The 6,113-nt window shown below is 37.3% G+C and overlaps 1 long non-coding RNA gene across 1 annotated transcript in view; it reads right to left on the bottom strand.

Moving 5' to 3' along the window:
- LOC128247109 (uncharacterized) overlaps positions 1-6,113 on the bottom strand; it is a 112,689-nt gene that overhangs the window by 14,676 nt on the left and 91,900 nt on the right. The gene's annotated exons all lie outside the window — the stretch shown is intronic.

The following is a 6,113-nucleotide window of genomic DNA, read 5'->3' as shown; positions in this document are numbered from 1 at the left end:
TTTTTTTTTTTTTTTTTTTTTTTTGTCAGATACTTTTCAAAGAATGGACAAGATAGTTTGATTTGTCTTCTGAATGGAAGATTATTGCTATTCCTTCGGGTTAAGGGAGTCGATGTTTCTATGGAACTACTCACTTTAAACACTGCTTTTACCAGGCGTTTTGTAGTATCTGAGTTTCATAGGAAAGGAGTTTTTGTAATTGACTCTTGTGTATTTCGATTAATAAATATATGATAAAACCTAGGTTTAGCGGATAACTTTCCTTCCTGTTGTTAATTTTTAGCCCTAAGTCAAGCTTAGATGAGCAAACGTATGCTCAAAGGTATTCCAACCATGACTATCACAACTCCTCTCGGATTTTGCATATCTAGTACTACATTATCCAATGTTTTCCTCCCTATTCTCAACGCTCGCGTGTAAATTGGACGAATCGTAGCTATTTAAAATAGCAGATTAATAATAACAAAGTTATTTAGTACATACTTCATTAATTTCAAAGTTAATTGAAACAAGGGCGCTAAAAACCTTCCGTTAAAATTTCATGTTAATTTCTGTCCCAAACATCAGCTTAATAATAAACAGCTATTTTACTAAATTCTTCGTTATTTTCAAAATTAATTGAAACAAAGACAGTGTATTTTAACGATAACGGAAAGGTTAAGGGTTAATTTTAATCAATTTTTTGAAAACTGATAGGCTGTTTTCTCTCGAATCCCTACGTGCCTATGTGCACAAAATTAAATTTTAATGAAGAAAGTTTTGTCGATAATACTGAATATTTTATTACAGTATATATGAACTTGAAAATATTAAGTTCATTTCGGCATGAATCTCTGAGAGTTTATAAATGTGCATTCTGAGATAAAGCATGGATAACCTAACATTAAAGGTTGCCATTGCACAGATAATTCTCCATGTGACCCTCTTGTATTATTTATGTTTACACACGCACGTTCACTCATCCACCCAACTTCTCCCAATACATACAGACACAAGTACACAGATGAACAACACGTGCACATATATTCGTATGTTTAAAAAAAATGCTTAACCGTCACTCGCAAGCGGGTACGACCTTGTAGCTTGTACCACACTTTCATTAATTGGTTGAAGTGCCTGTGTAGTCGTGAGGAGACATAGACACCAACATGGTCATAGACCCAACGAAAGACAGGGGATGTGACAGCTAGAGGTAGAGAGAACTACACCAGTGGTCAGCTGGTATGCATTTTCAATAAGTCAGGAGCGAATGAAATGATGCACTTTACTCAAAGACACAGAGGTTCCACCTGGCACAGGAATCAAACCCACGTCCGCGTGATCGTGAACCCAACACCATAACCATGAAGGTCACGCAGCTTCACATGAGAACTAGCACCAATCTTATAACGAGAAAAGAGTTGCCTTTGATTTCAGATCAAAAGAATTGTAATGTTGTTCCTTCTTTATACATGACTTTCAAAATTAGTTTAAATCAGACCCATACCAGACACTGTATGCTGTGGGAATTCAAAAAGGGTTCATCAGCAATGGAAGCGCCAAAAAAATTATTCATCCAGTCTATGGAACGATGGCTTGGCCAATTTCACTCGGGACTTGTTTTTCTCTCAGATTCCCCTCGATCTGGACGATTAAGTTCTATCGCTATTGTGCTTCTGAAAACCGTGTTTTAGAAAAATTCAGAGCAAACGGCACGAAAATTAGCAAAATGGTTTAATTCAAGACATACTTCGATCATAAAACACCTTTATGAACTAGGAAAAGTGTTTAAACTTGGTTAGTGAGTCCCTCATCAACTGATTGGTTTTTAATTAAATAGTAGCTCTCTTCTCGTCACTAAAGAGTAGACTTGTCACCTAACCTTTACTGGGCAGAGTCATCACAAGTAATGAAGAGTGGGATGCTTTATAATCATATCCATCGAAAATGACACTTTGTACCTAATGAAGTAAGACTGTCCATCTCCAAAACCAGGACTACACCTGAAAATGTTATGCTCTGTGTTTGATGAGATACGAAGAGTGTTATCTGTCACGAAGCGTTAAACCAAATCGAAAGAGTTAATGTGGAGAAATATTGTCGTCAATTGCACAAAAGAAATTGCGGAAGAGCGCCCATCATTTGCCAGTCGTAAAGGGGAATTGTTCTTACAACATAATGCAATGCCACAGATTGTGCAAGTCAACAATTTGCAAATAGATGGGATTATGTTATCAATAATGAAGGGAAATATTATCTTCATTAAATATATCAGTTAAGATCAAGGATGCATTCGTTTCTTTCCCCTCTTGAAATGTGACAGGACTTTCTCTTCAATCTAATGATTATGTACTTTTTACATGGGTCAATGAGAGAATTACCAGATATATTTATCTTTTACCTGGTGATGGTTTGTTTATGTCCCCATGACTTAGAAGTTCGGTAAAAGGAGACCGAGAGAATCAGTACCAGGGGTCGATTTGTTCGACCAATCCCATCAAGGCAGTGCCTTAGCATGGCCGCAGTCCAACGACTAAATAAGTAAAAGATGAAAGATAGAGGTAGGCAGACAGACAGACAGATAGGTATTCGCCATGTTGGACCACTGAATTCAACACGTTTTTTTTTTTTCATTCTCTCTCCATTTTTTCTCTATTTATCTCTCATTCCTTTCTGTCGAAGAGCGTAGGCTTGAAACGTAAAGGACTTTTCCATTTTGCCCCAGCTTGAAACTAATACACTTGCTTGTTGTTCTTACACCTGTCTTTGTTTTTCTATAAATTTGAACTAGATAGATAGATAGATAGATAGATAGATAGATAGATAGATAGATAGATAAAAATATGTGTATATATGATATACATAACTGAAAAGTATATGTATATATTTGACGCAGCTTCTGTACCCAAGTTGGTTCAAGATTAAACGTATGATAGTGTCCTCTCTACTGGAACACGATAACAAGAAAACAACGTGTGTTCTGACGCCAAAACAGAAAAGTTCTTCATAAAACCTATACTGGCTGACAGAGAAAAAGTATTCTAAAGTCTAGACAGAAGCAGACCTTCCTGTTCTCTCTCACATTTTTCTTTTTTCTTTTCTTTCTCCAATCTTTCTCACCTCTCTCTCACTCTCTCCTTCTCTGTCTCTATCTCTTTCTTTCTTTCATTCACTTTCTCTCTGTAAAACTATCCCACCCTTCTTATTTCTCTGTATTTTTGTTAATGTAGCTTCCACCTATCCGCTTTCTCTCTTCTCTCTCAGTGCAATTTCCATTCGAGTAATTATACATATATATTATATACAATATATTACATAAATAGTCCAAGAGACATTTTTGGAATTAGTAGAAATAGTTAAACGTTATGGCCAGTGCCTGATTTAATCTATAGGTTAGGCAGACTAACGTCTAGAGTTCCAAACGTCAGGAAGCCTCCAACAATTAGAGCATGTGGCATTACATTTATACCATGGTTTACAATTGTTGCAACAACGTGCAGGTGACCAACCAAACATTATGTCAAAAGATATAGATGGTAACGACGATTTAGTCAGGCGTATTATGTAATGCATATCACATACTCCCCCCCCCTACCACCAGTCATTTAATCATAAACGATCGAAGAAATACAATATATAAAACACATTTCTTATTGCGCTTGAATAGGAAAAAATTTTACATTGGATCAGATAGACAGAAGACAGACAGACAGAAGACAGACAGACAGAAGACAGACAGACAGAAGACAGATAGACAGAAGACATACAGACAGAAGACAGACAGACAGAAGACAGACAGACAGAAGACAGACAGACAGAAGACAGACAGAAGACAGACAGAAGACAGACAGACAGAAGACAGACAGACAGAAGACAGACGGACAGATAGATAGATAGATAGATAGATAGATAGATAGATAGATAGATAGACAAGCAGACAGATACATACATACATACATACATACATACATACATACATACATGCATACAAACATACATGCATACACATAAGCACACCGTTACATATAAACATTCACGCACATTTCCTAACAGTTTCTCTTCAAATTCAACACGAAGACTGAGCCGAAGTAAATATATCGATGAATCTGTAATGGTAAATAATCATATGCATGAAAAAGGATGAAAATCAAAACAATGGCAAAATATTCATTCTTAGTATCTTCCGGCAGATTTGAACGTTAATGTGTTAACCGCTGTTGCATTCGTCTACAGTAAACAACTTCTCTTTTTGGAAAATATGTGTTCAAAACACACTCGACCCAAATGAAATAAGGAGATTTCGTAACACCGATGTATTTCGACCTGGTTGTGTCTATTTAGCTAAAGCTACACCCGGATCAATGAATCTAAACAAGAATTGGGGCTCTTGTTTATAGAATTCAGCTCATTCAATGAAGGAATGAACAGAAGAACATCGTAGATGCTGCATCAAGGAGAAAAACATTATCGCTGTTGCATCAAGAACAACGTAGTTGTTACTGCGAAAGCGTCTGTGTAGATGGTTTGGGTTCAAAAGAGATGATGGTGGGGGTCAGTAAAATGTTGCTTGAACACCGGTCAAGGCTTGACAAACCTAGGATGAGTCACCTAGACGAGGGTGTATATTGTATGACCCGAAACTACCAGTGACTCCTGGATACAGTACTGACGATTTATCCAAGTATTGCATCTATAGATTTATGTTGAAGTAAAAGAAATGTATATCGTCGGCGTCATAGATGGTGTGGTACTGGAAGATGTCCAAGACAACTGTTTTACAATAAAAATGTTCTTACATTTCAAATTACATCTCATGTGATTTCTTGCCTTATTTAAAGAGGTAGATTGCTACTTTCAGGGAAATTTGGTTGGTATTTCTATCAAGTCGATCGAAAACGTAGAGGCTACCGATCGTTGGCATATACGAATATGGTTATGTGTACATATGTGCGTATGCATACTAAAGTATGTGTGCATGTTTGTGCGCTTACATATGTGTTTGTTTCTGCTTGCGTAGCTGTTTGTGTACTGGCGTATGTCAGTGTGTCTTTGTGTGTGTCTGGGAGTGTTCGTATGTATCTCATTATACGTATGTGTATGTTTATATAGGTATTTGCAGATGTGTGTGTGTGTGTGTGTGTGTCTGTGTGTGTATGAAAGCCGGATTGCGAGTTTGCCTGATTGTGTTTGCTCGTTTGTGTATGTGTCTTCTAGTTTGTGTTTGATTGCGTATGTCTGCATATCTTTGTGCGCGTGCGCGCATGTCTGTATGTCTGTCTGTCTGTCTGTGTCTCTGTGTGTGCGTGCACGCGCGCATCTAAAATGCCAATTTCGTATGTCTGCCGTCTGACAGAAGATTGTTCGTCTTAAAGCAAGAAGTGACTGAATGTTTTGCTAGATAAAAGTCGACAAATACAGCATGACATAGTGTATGTGTGTGTGTGTGTGTGTGTGTGTGTGTGTGTGTGTGTGTGTGTGTGTGTGTGTGTGTGTTTGTGTATGTGTGTGCGTGAGAGAGAGAGAGAGAGAGAGAGAGAGTGGTGTAGCGTGTGCAGCTAAACGGGTCATTGCGAGACGACCCGGATAACTTACTGCAAGAAAAGCCAGTTCGCAAACACGCACGCGCACGAATGTACATATACGCAAACGCGAAGAAACACACACATACACACAGGCACCATGTAAACAACGTGCATACACAAACATGTGCACATGTGTGTGTGTGTGTGTGTGTGTGTGTGTGTGTGTAAATACATATACAATATACGAAGTACTTCTTTTGTTGATCTTTCTATCATGGAACAGTACATTATATATGTAATGCATTTAGAAAGCATGGCTGCAAGCTGGGTGAAATGCTTAGCGTATTTCGTCTGTCTTTACGTTCTGAGTTCAAATTCTAACAAAGTCGACTTTGCCTTTTTTCCTTTCGGGTCGATAAATTAAGTACCAGTTGAGGTTTGGCGTCGATCTAATCGACTGGCCCCCTCCCAAAAAATTTTGGGCATAGAGTAGAAAATAATATATTTATAATGTACTGTTCCGCGACATGTATTATATATATTTATATATTATATGTATATATATTTATGTACATATATATATATATATATATATATATATATATATATATA

Source organism: Octopus bimaculoides, chromosome 2 (assembly GCF_001194135.2).
Source record: "Octopus bimaculoides isolate UCB-OBI-ISO-001 chromosome 2, ASM119413v2, whole genome shotgun sequence".
Lineage (NCBI taxonomy): Eukaryota > Metazoa > Mollusca > Cephalopoda > Octopoda > Octopodidae > Octopus > Octopus bimaculoides.
Note: the sequence above shows the minus strand (reverse complement) of the source record. Positions and strands in the feature narration are given on the sequence as shown.